Source organism: Equus asinus, chromosome 29 (assembly GCF_041296235.1).
Source record: "Equus asinus isolate D_3611 breed Donkey chromosome 29, EquAss-T2T_v2, whole genome shotgun sequence".
Taxonomy (NCBI): Eukaryota; Metazoa; Chordata; class Mammalia; order Perissodactyla; family Equidae; genus Equus; species Equus asinus.
The window spans coordinates 21,254,495-21,278,146 of record NC_091818.1 but is presented as its reverse complement, the minus strand read 5'-3'; the positions used below and the strand labels follow the sequence as shown (position 1 = coordinate 21,278,146).

Genomic DNA, 23,652 nt, shown 5'->3' with positions numbered 1-23,652 from the left:
TGAAATCATACAAAATGGTATAAAATTAGGAATCAATAACAGCTAGAAGCTGGGAAATTCACAAATAAGTGGAAATTAAACAACACAATCCTGAACAACGAATGGGTCATGAAGAAATCAAATGAGAAATCAAAAAATACCTTGAAACAAATAAAAGTGGAAACACAACATACCAAGACCTATGGAATGCAGCAAAAGCAATTATAAGAGGGAAGTTTTTAGTGATAAATGCCTACATTAATATCAAATAAAGATTTCAAATGAAGAGCCTATGTTTACAACTCAAGGAACTAGAAAAAGAAAAAAGTAAGTATAAAGTTAGAAGAAGGAGGGAAATAATAAAAATCAGAGCAGAAATAAATGAAATAGAGACCAGAAAAACAATAGAAAAGATTAACAAAACTAAGCTGGCTTTTGAAAAAATAAACAAGTTGACAAAACTTCAACTACACTAAGGAAAAAAGAGAAAAGACTTGAATAAATAAAATCAGTAATAAAGGAGGAAACATTACAACTGACACCGCAGATATACAAGGATCATGAGAAACAACTATGAACAATTATATGCCAACAAATTGGATAACCTAAAAGAAATAGATAAATTCATAGAAACATACAACCTATAAAGACTGAATCATGAAGAAACAGAAAATCTGAACAGACCAATAATGAGCAAGGAGATTGAATCAGTAACCAAAAATCTCCCAACAAAGAAAAGCCCAGGACTGGATGCTTTCATTGGTTGAATTCTACCAAACATTAAAGAAGCATTAACAGCATTCCTTCTCAAACTCTTTAAAAAATTCAAGAAGGAACACTCCCAAACTCATTTTTAAATGTCAGCATTATCCTGATACCAAAGCTGGACAAAGACACTACAAGAAAAGAAAACTACAGACCAACAGCCCTGATGAATATAAATGCAAAAATTCTCAACAAATATTAGTTATTCAACATCACATTAAAAGAATTAGTTATTCAACTAAATTCAACATCACATTAAAAGAATCATACACCACAATCCAGCAGGATTCATCCCTGCAATGCAAGGATGGTTCAACATATGCACATCAATAAATGTGATACACCATCTTAATAGAATAAAAGATAAAAATTATATGATCATCTCAATAAAAGTAGAAAAAGAAATTGACAGAATTAAAAATCCATTCATAATAAGAACTCTCAACAAATTAAGCATAGAAGGTACATACCTCAACATAATAAAGGCCATATATGACAAGCACACAGCTGATGTCGTACTCAAGGGTAAAAGATTAAAATCTTTTCATCTAAGATCAGGAACAAGACAAGGATGCCCACTCTCATAAATCCTATTCAAAATAGTACTAGAAGTCCTAGCCAGTGCAATCAGGCAAGAAAAAGATAGAAGAGAAATATTCACTTTTTTTGCTACTCCTCTGCCTCATGTCTTAGTTACTTAAGTTGAGAATACCTTGTTTAACTGCAAGGAAGGCATAGTATAGTGCAATAAGAGATGATGAACATGCAGTGTCTATGGCAAGCAATGGTCCTGTTAAGTAAAACACATAAGAAATCCTATTAGCAGCTATGCTTGATGCAGATCCAGTGGCACTATAATGGTTTGCAGTCGTTGGACTTCTAAGGGACATAAATTCATAGTCTTGATTCATAATACCTATAATAGTCAAAAAAGTTTTTAAGTGAGTCCCTTATTGAAGAAAAAAAAGCATAGCAAATATAAACCTTACCTTTTATGTACTATGTAGATTTTAAAGCATATTAAGATTTCTGTACCTTTCATTTCCATTGACCATGACTACTAATCATGATAAGGGAAGGTCAAGTCCAATGGCATGTCAGTATACTTCAGAGAGTAGATGCATTTCATTCCAGTTCACATTTTTATTACAGGTGACATAGCATCGATGATCTTATGAAACAAAATAAGATTTCTCATCTCTAGTAGTAATTTTCAGTTTTGCAAAGTACTTTCATATACATTTCACCATCTGCTCTCATATCTGAAGGACAGATATAGAAATATTTTTAGCAGCACCTTAGAACCATGAAAATGGAAGCTCAGAAAGTTAAAGAAATCACTTTAAGGTCATTCAGTTAGATAGAGATGAGCCATGATTCTGGTTAAATATTTTGGATTCAGCACACTGAAATATGTTCACTTCCCTTAAAGGTTGTGCCATCACATCTCTCAGACTGCAGTCTTTTTTCTTACTTCACCACCTCCCCCTGGGAAAGCTCATTCATTCCCATGGCTTCAGTTACCATGTAGTGCTAACAACATTCAGTCCTTTCTCTTCAGCCCAGATCTCTCTCTTCCTAAATTCCAAAAACACATTTCTAAACCATACTGACATCGCTCCTTGGGTGGTGCACAGACATCTAAAACTCAACTAACTTATCCCTGTCAATTCCATGGGAATCTCAGCTCAACACACGCAAAACTGAACTTCACTTCTCACTCCTGCAAACCCAAACTAGAGGTATGTTCTACCCATAGTGCAGAGGCTTCAGCCAAGCCACGACCTCAGTGAAACTCTTGACTCCTCCCCATTCTAAAGACCCTACGTCTACTTACTTACCATTCCTGTCCCTTGTGCCTTTATTTCTCTCAAATCTGCAGACTTCTATCTTAGTCCAGGCCATCTCCCTCACGTCCCTGAGTCAGTTTTCACCTTGGAGTTTCTGCCTCCATCCTTGACACTCCTGCAGTCTCTCAAGCCACTCTCTGCTCTTTGGCCAGAGTGAGCTTTGAAAATGGAAATCCAATCAGTGTTTCTCCTGATCACGCTTTTCTCCTATTTTCAAACACTTGAGTGTCTCCTCATTTTCCTCAAGATAAAATACAACACTTTAATGGTCTTAAGTCCCCTGCCACCCACCTCTCCAGACTTGTCTAGTCAATATCACATCTTTTTGAGCTTTCCATTCCAGGAGCTCAGCACGGGCTGTTTTACCTCCTCACCTTTGGAAAACTTACTATAATTCCCCATTTCAGGATACTTTTCCTTCTATTTTCTCCCCACTTACTGGGTAACTCCTGTGCATCCTTTATATTTCAGCTAAGATATCACTTCTTCTTGTGCAGCCTCCCCTGATCATCCAGACTGAGGTTGGCTCTCCTCTCTGTTCATTCTGTAGCACCCCCATGCTCACTCTGAATGTGGTACTTATCACTCCATATAAAATCACCTCCCTCTATTTAATTTTATGGTGACTTTACTGTGAATCTCTCAGGTCACAGATCTCCAGTAAACACTGACAGATCAGCCCCAACACACGTGAGCCTACATACTCTAATCATGGTTTAATTACAATTCAATTTTTCTCACTAGACACAGTGACAGTATGTGGGCGATAACTCCCAAGGAAGGAGGAAATCAGTTGGAGAAACATGGAAGCTGAGTTTGATGGGTTTCCTGGTAACTCCATAAAGGAGAAAACACTTAGAACAGCCTTGCACTGATAAGCTTGGTAAGCTTTAACCAATGCAATTTAGCTAATGACATCTACTCCAAGTTGATTTTTATTATAAGATAAATATTAGCCTAATACATTATTAATTTTGTTAACAAAGATAAAAATGAATCAGGTCATTACTTGAGTCTTAGAATACAGATCTGAGAAGAAGACAGATCTGGGAATTCTAAGTGAGAGCTACCTAGGGTATGTGCTCTGGATCTGGTATTAATTTCAAGAGAAGTTTGGGAATGGGAAATCTCAGATTTCAATCGACTCCCAGAAACTCCTTGGGGATTCAGACCCTGTTTAGAGCCTGGAACTCCGAAGCTCAAGGTTAGCCTAATATATACTCCTTGAGTCTTTCTGGTCTACACCAGTCCACTAGGATCAAGGAAGCTCTTGGATCTCTGCAATCTACGAGGAGGCTTGGTATGTGGTTTCTATGTCCCCACAGTCTGGTGGTGTCTGTGATCCTCATTCTAGGCTGTGTCAGGAAATGTCTCTGTCCTCCCGCCACTTCCCACTCTAGAGAGGTTTTACTAGTCTTACAGGTCTCCCTGGGAAATACAGAGAAGAAAAATATGGGTGATGTGGGGACCTGAGGTTGGCCACCCCAAGATATGTCTCTTTGGCATCAGGATTATTTGAGGCTGATTTCTTTTGATAAACTGGGACAGGGAAGGAGGGTCTGAGGAATGGAACTTGCCCTTTGTTAGGACACCTTTACATTTGTAAGGTAAATCTCTATCTGTAAAATGTGCCTCCCTCTCTGTACCAGGAAGAAGAAAGGAGATAACCTTCTCTCTAAAAACTCTTAATCAATACCAAAGGCAAGGACTTAAAAATCTGCATTTTATTGTGCAGATAACCTCCTGTAACTGACTTCCCTCCCCCTCCCAACGTTGGCATTTCTTTAAGGATTAAGCATCTTTCCTTAGGCTAGGAACTGATTGTTGCGCTCACCTGTGACCGCCCAGCTCCAGACAATCGACTTGCCTCCTGCTATGCCCACCGAGATAGCCAACCACTACCTGCTGTGTCCATCAAGCACTGTGCCGACAGGGCAATCTTGTGACTATTGTGGGAGGGACATTTCAATCACATGTGAAACACCCTGTTTGGGGGTATATAACCACTCTGTGCACCCCACTTCTTCGGTGGCCTTTATTCCGGAAGAAAGGCCCCGGGCCATGGTTCCTCATAAAGCTTTGTTTAATTTTCTCTTGCTATTCTGTCTCATGTGAATTTAATTCGTTCTCCGGCCAGACGAACCCCCATTTGGGAAGAGGAAATGTCTTCCTCCCCTACAGTGACAACCACATTCTTTTAGAAAAAGAAGTTTTTGTGGCAGGGCTGGAGGAGGTAAATGGTTAGTGGTCATACTTGAAATCACTCACATTTCTACTTTGTGCTAGCTACACTGGGTAGGCCTGAGAAGTGTTTGTTGTTGTTTGTTCATTTGTTTTGTTTGTGCTGCTTTGCTCTCTTACCATTAGAGACACCTGTCCTGGAACCAGCCAGCTCCCTCAGCAGGGACCCTGCACTCTCTAGAGCTCTGTAGGTTCATTCCAGCAGCAATTTCTGCTGAGAGTCCATGTGCTCGGCTTCTGAGTCACTGATCCCAAACAATTTGTTGTCAAATTCATTTAACCTACAAAGAATAAAATGGCATTAAATGGCATCTGAAGAATAAATATTAGATTAATATCTCTGTATTTGTCTTCTGTAAAATATGGTTGCCAAACTTTCAGATTTCACTGGTTCATCTCATGTGCCCATAGTTTCTGTTACTTTTTATTTTGTTTAACATGAGATAGTTAACAAACACATCATAAATTAGGCGATTTCTTTTGGGCCTACTCCTGCTCCCTTCTGCCTCACCAATACTGGGGATAGTTCAAACGGAATTACTGGGCCAAGTATTACATTAAAAGGAGTTTCTGTATACATTCACCTGCTTATACCAGTTACCGTAGAGTATGGAGTCAACGCATTTTGCTTTCTAAGAAAGACAATAAAGGCTGGAAAACAGGAATTGCAGATTGAGAAAGAAGGAAGCGAGGGGAAATGATCGTTTCGATTTCAAGCTTGGACAACTGTGAAAAATATAATGAGACAAGAGAGGGGCAAGAAAGGTGGCATAAAATGGAGATTATGGGACTGCCAGCTATAGGAGTAGGGACTAGACTTGGGTGGATAAACTAAAGGAACAGAGAGCACATTAAGAGGAAACAAAAGTTAGAAGGCTCTACCAGTTAATCATTGAAGAATTTGGTTAACAGGATTTGAAGGAAAACTAATAACTAGATTATGTATATTGGAAATGCCAACAATAATCTTACCCTTCAATGAAAGCAGCTCTTCCTGTCTGGCTTCTATCCGATTTATTTTCATCTGCATCACACCATCCTTCAATATTAAACCTTTCTGGTAACATCTCTACCGTGCAGTTCCTGCTTTCCAGAAGCACTTCCTGGAAATTGCCCACGCCTTCTCCTATTAGAAAATTGTAGTTTCAAAAATTATTCACTGTGGTTGTAAAATAAATACACAGAAATCAAACTTTTCCTATAAACTATCAATGAGTTAGAAATTATAACTAAGTATACTATCAAATTAAAAAATGAAAAACCCAAGAATAAATGTATCAAGAAATAAACAGGATTTATATGAAGGAAAAAAATACCAAAGCTGAAGAGGGGCATCAAATAAGCCTTGAAAAAATGAGGAGATATAGCCACTTCCTTGCTAAACTCATTCAAGATACGAATTCTTACTCTCTAAGACCATTAACATCAATTACTCATCGAGGATTCTTTTCAATTCTTCAATTCATCTGAAATAATGTAGAGGTGAACATCACGAAGACAGTATCTGATGAAGAATCGGAGGGAGGCTGCCAGAGATCAAATATAGATATTAAATAGATATTAAAGTTTATACTGTAAACAAATAGTTACAACAATTGGGTACTGAAGTAAATAGAAGCCAATAATTCAATGGAAGAGAATAGAAAATCCAGAAATGAAAAGGGAAAACCCTACTTATTTACTATATGACTACTTGCGAAAGGAAGGTTGGTTTGAGGTAAGTGAATAAGCATTTGAAAAAGTATAAAGTTCTTAAATGTTACACCATGCACCAAAAGGAATCCCAGATCTACTAAGATTTACATTGGGAAATTAAAAATATAGAATATAAATAATTATTTTTCTAATCTTGGGATAACATAAGCCTTTGTGAGGAGGAGAAGTAAAAAACAGAAGCCCAATTATTTTCATATTCGATTGCAAAATTTTAGACGTATATAACATGCCATAAAGAAAGTAAAAGATAAATGATACCATTAATGGGAAAAATGTAATGTGATTAATGTCCTGTATATGAAAGAGTTCTTTAAAATCTTTAAATGGAAAATTCTATTAGAAGAATGACAAATAACACGAATAAGTAATTCACATACACATAAACAGAAATACAAACGAAATATAAATAAACTCACTTGTAATAAAGTGCAAGTTGAAATGCGAATTGAAACCATGATGACATGTCTTTTTTCATATTAGGATTACAAAGACTTAAATAATCACGAATGTTTTTTGAATAGTGGGTAGGTATGTAAAAGAGTGAGTGGTAGGAAGGATGCCTGCCTTTTGTCTTAGCCCCATCACTTCAAATAACTTTTCCTACAGAAGTAATTGCTCTAGTATGCAAAGATATATTTGTGGGACTAATCATTGCCGAATTATTTGTAATACTGAAAAATTATCCCAATAGGGTTTGGTGCATCGATATAATCCAATATTATGCAACAAAAAAACCGTCTAAGGGTAAATTATTTTGATGTAGGAAAATGTTCATTGCGGGTGAATCACATAGTAGGCACTGCATAATCTAATTTTGGCATATTGGTATAAATGATACAAACAGATTTTTTAAATTTAGAAGAATATAAGCCTGAATATTAAAAATAGTATCCCTATGTGGATTGTAGCTGATTTTAAACATGTTCTTTTTGCTTATCTGGATTTTATAATTTTCCTATATGGACTCATTTCATAAGGAAATTTCCAGGCCAGGGAACTGTTGGAAAGTTAGGGTCACAAGAACTGATTCACTAAGCAGTTATCGCTTCTCTAAGATGAATTTTTATAAATGAAATCAAGCTGCTTTCTAGTTATCTCATGTTAACTAAAAGGTTCAGGAACAAGGATAGATATGCATGAAGAGAAATGTCTTAATTCACTACCCAAACCTCTTTTTGATGATTATCTTCTATCCTACATTATGCATTGTTTATTCATTCATATTAATAATGATAATACTTAAAAAGATAATATTTGCAGAACACTCGCTCCGTTCTTGGTACTATGCCAAACCTTTGTATGGACTATATCATGTATTCTTCATATGAAATAGTTATAATGCTAGTTTTACCAACATTTTACAGGTGATGAAACTGAAACTAACAGAGGTAAAATATTTTGCAAGACATCTCAGTGCTAAACCGTGTAAGAAGTGGAGCTGGAATTCAAATACAAAAAGGCTGCCTTCTGACCCCGTGCTCTTAACTACCACATGCTTATAGGCAGATTCATTACCTCATTTTTAAAAACGTCCCCTGTGTACTTGTCAAGAATATGTATCCTTTAATTTTGGGTACTGAGCTCTCCATCTATCTGTTAAGACAAAATTGGTAATTGTGTTGTTCAAATCATCTACATATTTTTTTTTTACTATTTTTTAAAAATTTCCTTGAGTTACCAATAATTAAGAGAAATATATTGGAAAATCCCCTATGATAGTGGATTTGTCGATTTCTCCCCAAAACTCTACATTTTTTGCTTTATTTATTTTGGGTCTATTTTATTAGGTACATATGACTTTAGAATTGTTACCTTCTTGATAAAAGGAATTCTCTGCAATCATCATAGTTACCTACTTTCTCCCCAACAATGTTTTCTTTCTTAAAGTTTATTTTGTCTGATTTTAATATAGTTAACATTAATAATTATTTTGGTTAATATTTGCCTTGCATATTGTTCCCTTCTTTTACTTTTAATCTTTCTGTTTTTATGTTTTAAGTGGATCTCTTTATAGCACATGGCCAGATTTTATTTTATAATCAAATCTGATAATCTCTATTTTTGAAATGGCAACTATAGCTCATTCAATTTATTGTGATTATTGATATATTAGGATGTTTCCAATATTTTACTTTTTATTTTCTATTTCTATTTTGTTTTCTATTTCCTTTCTATTTTTTCCTTCTTTTTTCAATTTCTTTTTCATTTTCTCAACCTGTTTCTAGGATTAATTATTGTTTCATTTTGATTTTCTCAATCCACTATTTCTTTCTACTGGTGTAGGTGTTATACCCTCTACGTGTACTATTTTAGTGATTACTCTTGAAACGATGCCCTGAATACTTGAGTTTACAAGGTCTAAATTTAATATATTAACCCCTTTCCTGAAAAATACTCTCATCACCCCCTCTGTACTTACATGCTATTGTTGTCCAGTATTTTATATGTCCCCTTTTTTAACCCCACAAATTACACATCATCATGATTATTATTTTTACAGATGATGTTTGCTTAGATTTACCCATATAATTAACAAGTGCTCGGCTCATCATTTCTTTGTATATTCTAGATGTTACTTCTGCATCTTTTTTCCTACCTCCTAAAATATGTCCTTTAGAAATGACTTTAGTCTCTTGGTACTAAATGCTCTGGTTTCTGTTTATCTGAAGATGTCTTTATTTTACCTGCATTCACAGAAGATAGATTTTCTGGAGCACTTTTAAGTTGTGAATTATTTTCTGCAAGAATTTTGAAGATATTATTCTACTCTATTCTGACTTCTATTGTTGCCTTTAGAAAAGTGCTGCCAGCTAATTGTTGTTCCTTCGTTGGTAATCACACTTCTCCCTCTATTATTAGCATTCCTTTGCCTTTGGTATCTGCAATTTCATTACATATGTCTAGATTTGGCTTTCTTCCTGTTTATGCTGTTTTGTAAACATATGCTTCTTGTATTACCATGTTCTAGTTGAAATAAAGAAGGGAGGGGCTCAGAGGACTTGTTTGAAACTATGTTTCCTTATCAAGGATGCTCTTTTAAGTAACACTGTATGCTACATTAGGGGAATTCCTTGACCCTTTACCCAAAAGGGCTTCTCCAATATGAAGGCAGAAATTTAGTAAGTTTTTGATAAATAGAATTTCTTTCTGAACATGGTTTCTAAAGAGGCGTTCTACAGCTATCTTGAGTGTTATCACTGATGTGAAAATTTAGTTTCCCAGAGTGTTTTGAAGGAAGACTCTCCCTTGGATGTATGCCTTTCAGAAGATTTTTTTATTTTCCCAAAGCACTCACATGACCTAATGAAGGACAGCATTTCACAGGAAGCATATTCTGGCAGGCTGCTTCTTTCTGCTTCCTGGCTCTCAGGGCCTTGGGCACCTTACCCTCTGCACTCCAGACGCCTCCCCTTTAAAATGAAGACATTATAGTTGTTCATTCGAAGTGTGGCTCTGGTGTAGAGTAAGTCCTCAAGTGTGAGCTCCTCCTGCTTTTATGATAAACGGCATGACATTCATAACAAACGTCCTTTTAGTTCTTTAGGCTTTATATAGGCCATGGATTATTGTTGTTGTTTCCTTATCATCGCTCTTACCTCCTGGAAAATTGCATCCTATTCCCACAATCGCAACCTCATCACGTGTTTTCATTGTTTTATTAATTTTATTGGCACCTAAAAAAAAAGAATTAAAGATGGGGGAAATATAAGTGAAGTCACTTTTTCAAATTAAAAAACCAATGGGAACAACAATGTGGATGGACCTTGAGGGCATTCTGCAAAGTGAGATAAGTCAGTCAGAGAAAGACAAATGCTGTATGCTTTCACTTATATGTGGAATCTAAAAAACCAAACGCACGGAGAACAGAATGGTGGTTTCCAGGGGCGGTGGATGGGGGTAAGGGAAACGGGTGAAGGTGGTAGAAAGGCACAAACTTCTGGTTATAAAATCAATAAGTCTACATATGTAATATACAGCATGGTGACTACAGTTAACAAACACTGTATTGTATAATTGAAAATTGCTAAGAGAGAAGATCTTAAAAGTCCTCATCATGAGAAAAAAACACTATGTCAGGTAACTCTGTGAGGTGATGAAGGTATTAAGTAAACTAGTGGAAATCATTTCACAATATATACATATGTCAAATCATCATGCCATACATCTAAAACTAATGCAATGTTGCATGTCAGTTATATCTCAATAAACTGGGGAGGGGAGATTTAAAAGAAGATTTGAAGAGATGAGATAAAATGATTCTAAAATTCGGTACCCTATATGAGACAAACAAGGACATTTAGAAATAGAAGAATAAGAAGGAAGGAGGGGCAGTGGGGACCACTGGATATTAAAATATATTTTAATGTTATTATAATCAAATAGTTCTGTACTGGTTTAGGAGTTAACCAAAGATATCAATGAAGCAAAAAAATAAAATAAACAATAAAATCCATGGGAGCTTGGGTAAATCACTCAATTCACCCACCACATTCCTTTCAGAACTAACAATTCTTCTTGGGTTTCTTGCATTTTGCACCTCTTGTGTCAGCGCATCACATCTCACTACATCTTTTATGTTTTCAAGCATGTTTCCACAGCAAATAGACAAGGGCAGTGGCCCCCACTGGGGCAGAAGGCAGATTTGTGTGCTGAGCAGGATAGTACAGACAATGACTTCCTGGGGAGGGGGGAAATTTTGCTGATTTATTAGTAGCTCCTTTTAAATATTGGGGTTTCCCAAGCTTCAGCTTCCTTGGCTATGATGCACACTCACTGCATGTGCAGACAAAGAACTTTATTCCTCAGGGCACTGCAGCCAGCAGGAGCTTCATGTCCACACTGGTCCCCAGGTCCTACCACACAATGCAGAACAGCCGAGTAGGAAGCTGCGCATGCCAGCGGGTTAAGGTCACAGCCCAGGAACCCCAAGCTTAGGAGACCCCAATATTTTAAAGAGGACTTGTAACCAACCTGCCGCTTCTCTTCTCTCTGATGCAGGGGTCTCGTGTCTTCTGCCAGCATCAGTGAAACTGTGGCAGGTTAACCTGTTAGCTTATAAGTTGGTAAAAGCCGAGGGGCTTCACAGTTCTGGACAGTGTGGGGTTTATCAAACCCTCCCCACCCCCAGAAACTTTAATGCCCCCAAACACTAGATTTAGAACTTACTTCCCGAATATTTGGTATTATAACATGGGCTTATAATACTTCCAATTTGAAGATCTACTTGAAAATTCCTATACATGCCCCTTGCTGCCTCCCCTAACCCAGAAATTTCTGTGCAACTTATAGAAAACAAACACCACTTCATTACCCTACTCAAAATCTATTCTCTAGGAATAGCGTGGGCCAGGAAGAGGAAAAGTCCTAGTGAATTTAGATCTTTATTTACTAGTTTAAAATTATATTGAGGTCTCCAAAAAGTGCTTGGAGCCAATTGTGGGTTATAATTTTTATCTTTTTTAACAGGAATTAGTTCAAGGCGCAGGAGGTATTGGGATTTACGGGCCAGAGAATAGGAAAATAGAAGATTTTCCCTTTTGTTCAGGGCATAATGACTTTTTGTCACATTTCATAGCACAGACACACAGAGGGATAAAGCACAGGTCAAAATATGCATCTTGCACAATCAAAGGGCAAAGCATTAAGCATTTTTATAATGGTCCTCTCATAATTCAGGGAAGAGAATTAAAGTTTGATGGCCTTGTCTACAATGATGGGCTAAATTGAGACAAGGAAACAAAGTCCATGTGTGTCCTCTCGTTACGTCCCTGGTTTAATCTGGGACTCACTTCGGGCAGATGCAGTCCATTACTCTCTCAATCTGGCTGCAGAGAGGCCTTGGCAAAGCTGGCCCTCCAGGGCGGAGGTGCAGGCACCCTGCACAGCAGGATGTTCTCTTGCCTGCGTCTGAACGTTCTCGCACTAATCGCACGTTGCATAACCAGGGCTTGGGGCTCACTGGGAGGAGACCAAAAACGTCACAAAAATTCCTCAGCAATAAGGCTTGGAAATGCTTCTTTTGGTTTTGCAAAGCTATCTCCACAGTTCTATGTACACTGGGATAATACCTATAATTATTTCAGGAGTCATCCTTTCTCTCCACTGCCCTCTTGTCATTATTGCAAGCTATTCTGAGCAATTAACCTGGAATGTTTTGCAGAGGTAAGGCAGAGTTAAAAATGTTTGGTTTATAGAAATTTGTTGTGACTCACGTTTTGAGTGTCTATACATGCTCATTACTTGCTGAGGCCTCCTGGTTCCAAGCACCAGCCAACAGGTGCATCCAATGTCCTACTGGAATGATCTGAAGACCATTGCCTGTTCCATCCTCTGCCCTGTGTCTCTCGGGCATCCTGGGGATGCGTGCCCTGATGGAAATGTAATGCTTTGGACCCCGGCGTGTGTGCAGTAGCCACACACATAAAGCCTCTGCCTCTGGTCAGCAATGGAGCTTGAAATACAGTAATCACCCTCAAACAGGGATAAACAATTTATATCTGCTTCTCAGAGATCTAGTTTCCATTAGAATGCATACAAGGCTGTCGGAGCTTTACGGGTGTAAACTGATAACACACCTCTCCCCTTTGAGTTCTAAACCAATTTAGAAATAAACCAAGAGATCAGACCAATATCCCATGATATGATTCCTGTTAAAGCTGATTAGCCAGCCTTAGCAGTATAGTGATTAAGATTAGGTGCTCTCACTGCCACAGCCCAGGTTTGTTTCCCCATCAGGAAACCACACCACTCATCTGTTAGTTGTCATGCTATGGTAGCTGTATGTGGCTGTGATACTGAAAGCTCTGCCACAGGTATTTCAAATACTAGCAGAGTCATCCACAGTGGACAGGTTTCAATGGAACTTCTGGGCTAAGACATACTGGGAAGAAGGCCCTGGCCACCCACTTGTGAAAATAGTGGCCATGAAAACTCTGTGAATAACAGCAGAGTATTGTTTGATAGAGTGCCAGAAGGTGAGAGAATGGTGCAAAAACACCTGGCAGGGTTCAGCTCTGCTATACACTGGGCTGCTGGGAGTCAGAATTGAATCAATGGCACTAACAACAACAAAGCTGATTTGGAAAACATAGCTTGACCCTATGACCAAAAATGACTTCTCTAATACTTTCTCCAGGTCTTGACTTTGGAGCCTGAATACAGAGAAGGTTGGTTCACAGAATAAACATTCACCCAACCCAGCCGGTGCATGGAGAGTCTTCACCAGCTTTACACCCCTCCTGCGCAGAGTCCAGGAGAGAAAGGGAGACCATGCCTTTATACCCATTAACTTATTAACCTCACTGACAGGGAAATGTAGGCCAATGAATGGAAGGCTATTATTATCCACCAAATAAGTCACTCCTCTTGGCTCCAGGAATGAGCTGGTTCAAGGTGAGTAGTTGGCAGTGTTTTTATTAAATATTAGTGAGAAGACAGAAGTTCTTGTCTATGGGTAGAGAGAAATGTGACGGGAGAAAAAGGAAGTTTCTTTCACCATGGACTTCTTCACATTCATCTAACATATGCTGAAGGTTGCACCAAAATAATTGACTTTTGGAAAGAGGATTCCCCTCACAATAGCTTTATCTTGAATATTTTTATTTTGGTGGTTAAAGAATGGACGCTGATTTATGGTTTTTATAGTGCACATTGAGATAATGGGGGAAACCTCAGTATGGAAGGAGGAAGTGTCTCTTTCTTTGCTACTATATCCATCTCATGTCATCTGAGATTTCTCATTCATCATATAAGATGAGTGTCCTGGATGATCTCTACAGAGTTGTGCATGGTAATTTGAAGTTCATATCAGAAGCGACACCTGGAAACATAGTATAAAGGAAAAAAAGAATGAGAAAAAACAGAGACTAGACTACAATTTTGTCAACTTGGACTAATATTGCAGTTCTAGACAAATATTTGCCACCTAAAAAGTTTATGGGTTTTACCTATAACTTCTGAATTTTCCTATGACATTTATAAGTAATCCTGATGATTAATGAGATGGTAGCTGTTAGCGTCACAGGTCATCTGTCCAGGGTGTACTAAATCCATTACAAGGCACATAAGCCAGCCCTCCTGCACAAAACAGCAATATGCCTGGTTTTGCTTGGTTTTCCTAACTGGAGAACTTCATGAATGCAATTTCTAGGAAGTTCTCTCACAAGAAAAGTTTAATCTTCCCAATCCCTTGCTACAGGAGAAGATGTGGATTATAGGTAAGAGTGGATATGACTGGGGTGGGAAATTCTCTCTCTCTCTCTCTCTCTCTCTCTATATATATCATATATATTGGTAAGGAAGATTGGCCTTGAGCTAACATCTGTTGCCAATCTTCCTCTTTTTGCTTGAGACAGATTGTCGCTGAGCTAACATCTGTGGCAGTCTTCCTCTGCTTTGCATGTGGGATGCTGCTATAGTCTGGCTTGATGAGTGGTGTGTAGGTCCATGCCTCGGATCCAAACCTGCAAACCCCAGGCCACTGAAGAGGAGCATGAAAACTTAACCACTATGCCACCAAGCCGGCCCCTCTCTCTTACTTTTGACAAGGAAGCAAATCATGAAAATGAGATTGAGATAAAGAAATATGTTTCTGCTAGTAGCAAATTACTGGGAAAAGGTAAGGAAGTGGATGTGACAAAAGTTTAAAACACAGTAACAATAAAGAACATTGAGATTTAGACAAAGTTTACAGCAAAACAGTAATAAAAAATACATTTGGCCCAGAATATATAAAGAACTCCTACAACTCAACAACAACAACAAAACAAGCGATACAAAATGGTCAAAGGATATGAATAGACATTTCTCCAAAGGAGATAAACAGCTAACAAGTACATGAAAAGATGTTCAACATCCTTTGTCATTAGGGAAATAGAGATCAAAACCAAAATGAGGTACTACTCCATACCACTAGGAAGACTATAATGAAAATGATGGAAAATAAGTGTTGGCAAGGATGTGGAGAAATTGGAACCCTCATTCACCACCGGTAGGAATGCCAAATGATATAGCCACTACAGAAAACAGTCTGACTGTTCCTCAAAAGGTTGAACAGAGTTACCGTATGACCCAGCAATTCCACTTCTAGGTATTTATCCAAGAAGTACATATGTTCACACAAAAACTTGTACAGGAATGTTCATAGCAGCATTATTCAGAATATTCAAAGTGTAGAAACAACCCAAATGTCTATCAACTGATGAATGGATAAGCAAAAAGTGGTATATCCATACAATGGAATATTACCTGGCAATAAAAAGAAATAAAGGACTGATACATGCTGCAATAAGGATAAACCTTGAAAACACAACACTAAGTGAAAAAAGCCAGTCACCAAAGACCACATATTGTATGATTCCATTTATATGAAAAGTCTGAAGTAATCAAATATATAAAGTAAAAGAACAAGTCCAATTAGAATATTAATAAATGACATAAAGAGACATACAGATGGCAAATAAACACATAAAAAGCTGTTTAATACCTTTAGTCACTAAGAAATGCAAATTGATACCACAATGGAGGAACTGGATCGATCATACTTTGATGGTGGGAATGTAAAATGGCACAGCCTCTCTGGAAAACATTTTGGCAGTTTCTCAAAAACTAAAATCCAACTACCATGTGACTTAGCAGTTGTACTCTGGGGCATTTATCTAGAGGAACGAAGAATTTTGTTTATATAAAAAGTGTACACAAATGTTTACAGCAGCTTTATTAGCAATAGCCAAAAATGGGAGACAGCCCAGTTGTCCTTTAATGGATGAATTCAATGAATGAATTCAATAGACCAAAAAACTTTGGTTAATTCATACCATGGATTACAATTCAACAATAAAAATTATGAATTATTGATACATGAAACAACCTGGATGGATCTCCATACAATTATTCTGAGTGCAAAAATCCAATCCTAAAATGTTATATACTGTATGATTCTATTTATATGACATTTATGAAGTGACAACATTTTTGAAATGGAGAACAGATTAGTACTTGCTAGGAATTAAGGAGAGGCTAGGATTGGCAGGGGTGGAGGCAGAAGGGAAAGGAAAGAAGAGGGATCCTGTGAGGATGGAAATATTCTGTGCCTAAACTGTATCACAAGATATTAATATTGGCGGAAACAGGACACACTGTACACAGGATCTGTCTGTGTTATTTCTTACAACTGCATATGAATCTATATTATCTCTAAATTAGTAAGTATTATCTTCAGAGTCTCCATCTTTTTTACTACGGGCATCCTAGCACTATGAAGTGGGACCTCATTATGCTTTTGATTTGCATTTCCCTAATGACTAATGATGTTGAGCATCTTTTCCTGTGGGTATGGCTATTTGCCTATCTTCTTAGAAGAAATTCTATTCATATCCTTTGACCATTTTTGTATTAGTTGTCTTTCTGTTGATGAGTTTTAAGAGTTCTTTATATATTCTCGGAATAGGAGCCTTATCAGATATATGATTCCAAGTCCTTTCTCCCAATTTTGGGGTTGTATTTTTACTTTCTTGATATGTCCTTTGATGGACGAATGTTTTTAATTTTGATGAAGCCTAATTCATCAATTTTTTTAGTTGCTCGTGCTTTACCCAAGAATTCATTGACAAATCCAAAGTCATGAAAATTTACCCCTCTGTTTTCTTCTAAGAATCTGAGAGTTTTAACTTATATTGATTTGTTTTTAGTTAATTTCTGTGTATGGTGAGAGGTAGGGAGCCAAATTCATTCTTTTGCATACCTAGTTGTCCAAGAACTGCTTGTTGAAGAAACTATTCTTTCTCTATTGAATGGACTTGGCACTCTTGTCAAAAATCAACTGGCAATAGATATATGGGTTTTTTCTGGGCTCTCAATTCTACTCCACTGGTCTAGCCATCTAACCTGATGCTAGTACCACACTGTCTTGATTACTATGGCTTTGTAATATGTTCTGAAATTGGGAAGTGTGAGTCCTCCAACTATGTTCTTTTTCAAGATTGTTTTGGCTTTTCAGGGACCCTGCAATTCCATATGAATATGAGAAAGGACCATGGTTTTTAACTCACTCTGCCAATCGCTGTCTTTTAATTAGCATATTAAGACCATCTATATATAATGTAATTATCCATAGGTTATGCCTTAAACATTACACTTTATTTTTTGTTTTATGTTTGTTCTATCTTTCATTTCACTGATTTCTTTCCCTGTCTTCCTGTGGATGATTGAATATTTTAGAACTCCATTTTGATTTCTGTATGGTGTTTTTGAGTATATCTCTTTGTATAGTTTTGTCAGGGGTTGCTCTATGTATTACATTAAATATCCATAACTCATCATAACATATTGATGTCCTCATTTTCTACTCCAAGTGAAGTATAAAAACATTACCTCCCTTAACATCCTTTACTCTTTCCTATTTTAATATAATTGCCTTCAATATTTCCTCTAAATACATTTAGAACCACATCAGACATTTTTATAATTCTTGCTTCAATCATCAAACATAATTTAGAAAACACAGGAGGTATGGGAAAGCCTATTGTATTTACCCATATTTTGCTGACCATGTTCTTCCTTCTTTCCTGATGTTTCAAGATTCCTGTTATCATTTTCTTTCTGTTTGGAAAACTTCCTTAAGCTATTTTTTGAGAGTAGTTCTTCTGATGAAAAATTCTCTTAGAGTTCCTTTATCTGAGAATATCTTGGGTTCTCCTTTATTATTGAATGATCTTTTCACTAGGTATAAGATTCTGGGTTGACAGATCTCTTATTTCAGTACTTGAAAAATGTACCACTTCCTTCTGACCTGCATGGTTTCTGATGAGAAATTCATTGTCATTCAAAATTGTTTTTCCCCTATAACTAAGATGTCATTTTTCTCTGACTTAAAGATAAGAAAAACATTTTTTCTAATCTTTGATTTTCAGAGGTTTCATTGTGATGTGTTTTGCCATTGGGTTCACTGGATTTATCCTGTTTGGGATTCACTTAGCTTTTTGAGTCTGTAGGTTTATGTCTTTTGCCAAATTGGGACCAATCAGCCATTATCTTCTAGCACTTTTTCAGTCCTGCCCTCTTTCTCCTCTACTTCTTGGACTCTGATGACATGAAAGCTAGATCCTGTTATAATGCCACAGTTCCTTAAGGTTCTGTTCATTTTTCGTCAGTTTATCATCTCTCTGTTCTTCTGTTAGATAATTTCTAGCATCCTATCTTCCAGTTCACTGATTCCTTCCTCTGTTCCCTCTATTCTAAACTGAGCTTTTTATCTTGGTTATTGTATTTTTCAGTTCTAAAATTTCCCTTTGGCTCTTCTTTATATCTTCTATTCCTTTGCTGTAACTTTCTATTTCCTTGCTGGGGCATTCTATCATTTTCAGAACTGACATAGATATTAGAATTACCAGAGAAGAACATTAAAATAGTTATTATAATTGTATTCCATATGTTCAAAAAGTTAAGTAGAGACATGGAAGATAAAATAAAGACCCAAACTGACTATCAAAAAACAAAAACTACAATATCTGACATAAAACATAAATTAGAAGGGATTAACAGTAAATTTGACATTGCAGGAGAAATTAGTGAACGTGAAGGCAGAGCTATAGAAACTGTCTAAAATTAAACACAGAGAGAAAAAAAGAATTAAAAAATGAAGACATCATCAGTCAGATGTGGGTGGGAACATTTCAGACAAACTCAAATCAGGTAATTGGAGCCAGCAAAGAATAGGATAAAGAGAAGGGATTTTTCTAAACTTAAGTAAAGCCATAAGTCCACAAATCCAACAAATTCAATAAACCTCAAGAAGAAGAAACATGACAAGAATTACACCAAGGCACATCATAAACAAATTGCTCAAAATTAGTGAAAAAAATATTAAAGATATGACACAAAAAGCACAGGCAAATAAAAGAAAAATAGATAAATTGGACTTTTTAAAAATTAAAACCTTTATGTATTAAGGAAGACAATCAAGAGAGTGAAGAGACAACACACAAAATGGTAGAAAATATTTTCAGATCATATATCTCATGAAGGATTAATATCTGGAAACAAAGAACTCCTACAATTTAACAACAACAGAAATACCCCAACAACCCAATTCAAAAATAGACAAAAGACTTGAATAGACATTTCTTCAAAGAAGATAAGCAAATGGTCAACAAGTACACAAAAAGATGCTCAACATCACTAGTCATCAAGGAAATACAAATATAAACCACAATGAGATACCACTTTACACCCATTAGGGTAGCTATTATAAAACAAGAAAAAGAAAAACTGTTGGGAAGAATGTGAAGAAATTAGAAGTCTTGTGTATTGCTGGTTGGATGATAAGATGGTCCAGCCACTATGGAAACAGTATGGCAGTTCCTCAAAAAGTTTAACACAGAATTACCACATGATCCAGCAATTACACTTCTGGATATATACCTGAAAGAATTAAAAGCAGGAACTCAAACAGATAGATGTACAACAATGTTCATTGCAGCATTTTTCACAATAGCCAAAAAGTGGAAATAACCCAAATATCTATCAACAGATGACTGATAAGTTAAATATGATATATACACACAATGGATTATTATTCAGCCTTTAAAACGAATGAAGTTCTGATAGATGCTACAATGTGGATGAACCTTGAAAACATTATGCTTAAGTGAAATAAGCCAGACACAAAAAGATAAATACTGCATGATTCCACTTATATGAGATACCTAGAATAGGCAAATTCATACAGACAGAAGGTAGAATAGAGGTTACCAGGGACTGGGAAAAGGGGTGAAATAGAAATTACTGTTTAATGGATACAGAGTTTCTGTTTGGGGTGATGAAGAAGTTCTGGAAATGGATAATGGTGATGACTGTACAACATTGTGAATGTACTTCATGCCACTGACTCATATGCTTAAAAATGGATAAAATATCAAATTTCATGCTGTGTATATTTTTCCAGAATAAAAAAAAGATTGACAAAGTTTAGGGAATTTTAAATAGAATACAAGATTTTTAGTTCAAAAAAGAACATTTTAAAATGTATTTATTTAAAAATGATTTTAATGAATTAAATATTATTTTTTAAATCCCCAAAACAATTAATGTTATTCACTGTATTAACAAACTAAGAAATAAAAAAACATATGATCATCTAGTAGATGCAGAAAAGCATTTGACAAAATTCAATGTCTATTTCTGATTAAAAAAAATTTCAGCAAACTGAGAATACAGGAGACTTTCCTAAACATGTTCAAGGGCATCTTTTAAAAAGCAACAGGTAACATCTTAAGTAATGGTGAAAAATTAAGACTTCCTCCTAAGATCAGGAACAAGACAGGGATGTCAGCTCTCACTATTTCTATTCAACTTTGTACTGGAGGTTATAGCCACTGCAATCACTTAGAGAAAAAGGAAAGGAGGGGGAAGGAAAGAAGGAAGAAAAAAAGGAAGGAAAAGAAAAAAGGCATTCTGATTGAAAAGGAATAAGTAAGACTGTCTTTATTCACAGATAGCATGATTGTCTATGTAGAAAACCCAGTGGAATCTATTAGCAAGCTACTGAAGCCAACAAGTGAGTTTTGCAAAGTTGCAAGATATGAGATTAACATACAAAAATCAACTGTCTTTCTATATGTTAGGAGCAATCAAAAATTGAAAATTTAAAAATAAAACTATTAACAATAACATTAAAAATGTGAAATGCTCAGGGATAAATCTAACAAAATATGTGAAAGACCTATAGATTAAAACTAAAAAATATTGCTGAAAAAATTAAAGAAGGCCTAAATAAATGAAGATATAGACCTGGTTCATGGGTTGTGAGAATCAACATTGTTAAAGCATCAGTTCTTCTCCCAAATTGATCTATAGATTCATACAATACCAACCAAAATTCAAGCACACTTTTTGACAGAAATTGACAAGCTGATTCAAAATTCATACAGAAAAGCAGAGGACCTAGAACAAACAGAAACAAAGTAAAGAAGAACAAATGTGGCGGGCTAACACATTTCAAGAATTACTATAAAACTACAATAATCATAGCAGTGTAGTATTGGCATAAAGACAGAAAAATAGATCACTGAAAGAGAATAGAGAGTCCAAAGATCAATCTACATGTATATATAGGGACAACTGATTTTTGACAAAGGTGCAAAGGCTAACTGGAACAATTTGATATCCATATGCAAAATAGCTACCTTGGACTGATGCCTCACCCACATACAAAATTAATTCAAAATGGACCATAGATCTAAACGTAAAACCTAAAATCATAAAACTATTAGAAGAAAATCATTTTCGCTTTGTACCAGGAAAAGATTTCTAAATAGGACATCAACAGCACGTTTCACAAAAGAACAAATGGCTTAGTTGGGTTTCCTTAAAACATTTGCTCATCAGAAAACACTGCTAGGAGAATGAAATAGAGAACATCTTGTAAAGCATCTATCTGATAAAGGATTTGTCCCCAGGTACATACAATATTCTCAAAACTCAACAATAAAAAAACAATATTTTTTCCCCACTGAAAAAAATGGGGAAAGACTCAAAAAGTGTTCATCAGGCTAAATACAGATGGAAAGTGAGGCCATGAAAAGGTTTTCAACATCATTAGTCATTAAGGACATGCTAATAAAAACCATAATGAGATACCACTTACACATATTTGAATGTCTAAAGTTAAAAGACTGACCTTACCAAGGAATAGACTCTGAGTTTGGGAAAAGAATGACTCCTAAGTGATGGATTTTTGCATAATGGAAGACAGACTCCAGATCTAAACATGCTTTTGAAACAGGTACCAGATGTACGCATTTTGAAGAGCAACTTTTAAGCTTGCTAAAGAGCTCTTCAGGAAATGGGTGCACTCATTTTGGGGTAGATCAATTTGGATATGGAATGCCCAGCAGTGTCTCAGCTTTGCACAAGAAAAGGGCCCTTGTTCCTGAAGGAAGGAAAAGCTGTGGACTGGTTTGGAGATCCTAGATTTGCAAGAGGTTTCCCTTAATTGCCTGCCTGCCTCAGCAGATGCTGCAGGCTGTGGTTTTCAGGTCTGTGAAGCCAAAGCTGGCACGGTCACCACGTGCAGGGCAGCAGAATTAGGGCTCTGAGACCCTTGAAAGACACCCCTTTGTAGGGCTGGTGAGTTGTGCAGCAGCATGGATGCTAGGTCAACTTGAGGTCACAGATGCCCGGCCAGGCTGTTCTCTGACTACAGGACTGCTGACGGAAGCTGATTCTATATTCCTGATTGCAGAAGCTAGCCTCCTTCCTGGATTTCCTGCCAAAGACACCAGCTAGGGGAGGGCCACATTGCAAAGAGTGAGGCCTTCCACCTGCTCAGGGCAAAGCCAATCAGATTGGAATTTTGACCCCCTCTTGGGGATAGCTCACTACTGTTGGCCTTTTGTGCTGGACTTTTGAACTATTTTCATTGTGACAATTGGTGCCTTTGCGGCAGCAGTTAATCAACAACGAATTGATCCTTGACTCTACTTCCCTCCCCCTTCTCCCAGTACACACCCCTCACTAAGGCAGTTTGACTTTTAAATGAGCTGTTCCCAGAGAGAGTTGATCTTCTCTCTTGACTTTTTATTAAGTCACAATCCAGATAAAAGGGGTGGGAGATGGTATAAATCTATTTTGGAAATGTAAGATTTCCTCCTGCCCACTTCCCTGGGAATGATATTCGTTTCCCCTAACAGTAACCCCAAATTAGCTCGGTTGAAAGGGAGCTTAGAGGATTTGGATTTATCTCCACTTAAATTGTTTGTTAATGTTCTTCAATGAAAAGACTTTTGCTTTTCTTGGACTCTGCCCTTCTGGAAAAGGTCTGGGTGAGAGTAGAGGATGACCAGAAAAAATGTGATGTTACAGTTACTGATATGGGACACACAGATTCTGTAACAAGGGAGAGAAAGTGAAAACCATGGTCCCTGAATGCCCTTGGACTCCCAGAGGAGGGGAGGCATTAATGACCTTGGCCTTTCAGAAACTGCTCAGGGAGCCCTCTTCCCAAAAGGAGACACTCTGTGCTGCCTACAATACTCCTTTAAAAAACAATTTTCTAGGAGTGACGTCAGCATCACGGCAGAGTGAGCTTTCCCGGGACTCTCTC

At 36.9% G+C, this 23,652-nt stretch overlaps 2 long non-coding RNA genes across 3 annotated transcripts in view; both read right to left on the bottom strand.

Moving 5' to 3' along the window:
- Positions 1–1,039: 1,039 nt before the first annotated feature.
- LOC139042492 (uncharacterized) lies at positions 1,040–8,515 on the bottom strand. The gene is made up of 3 exons (XR_011499250.1): positions 5,808–8,515; positions 4,956–5,116; positions 1,040–2,006 (listed from the first exon to the last, which is right to left on the bottom strand). It is a non-coding gene; the product is annotated as an uncharacterized lncRNA (long non-coding RNA).
- A 226-nt stretch (positions 8,516–8,741) lies between these two features.
- LOC139042510 (uncharacterized) overlaps positions 8,742–23,652 on the bottom strand; it is a 29,892-nt gene continuing 14,981 nt past the window's right edge. The window contains exon 4 of one of the 2 annotated variants that reach the window (XR_011499291.1): positions 8,742–10,225. This is a non-coding gene — a long non-coding RNA (uncharacterized lncRNA). Of the gene's footprint in view, positions 10,226–14,083; positions 14,371–23,652 lie in introns of those variants that run through there. The other variant, XR_011499290.1, reaches the window with a different exon arrangement.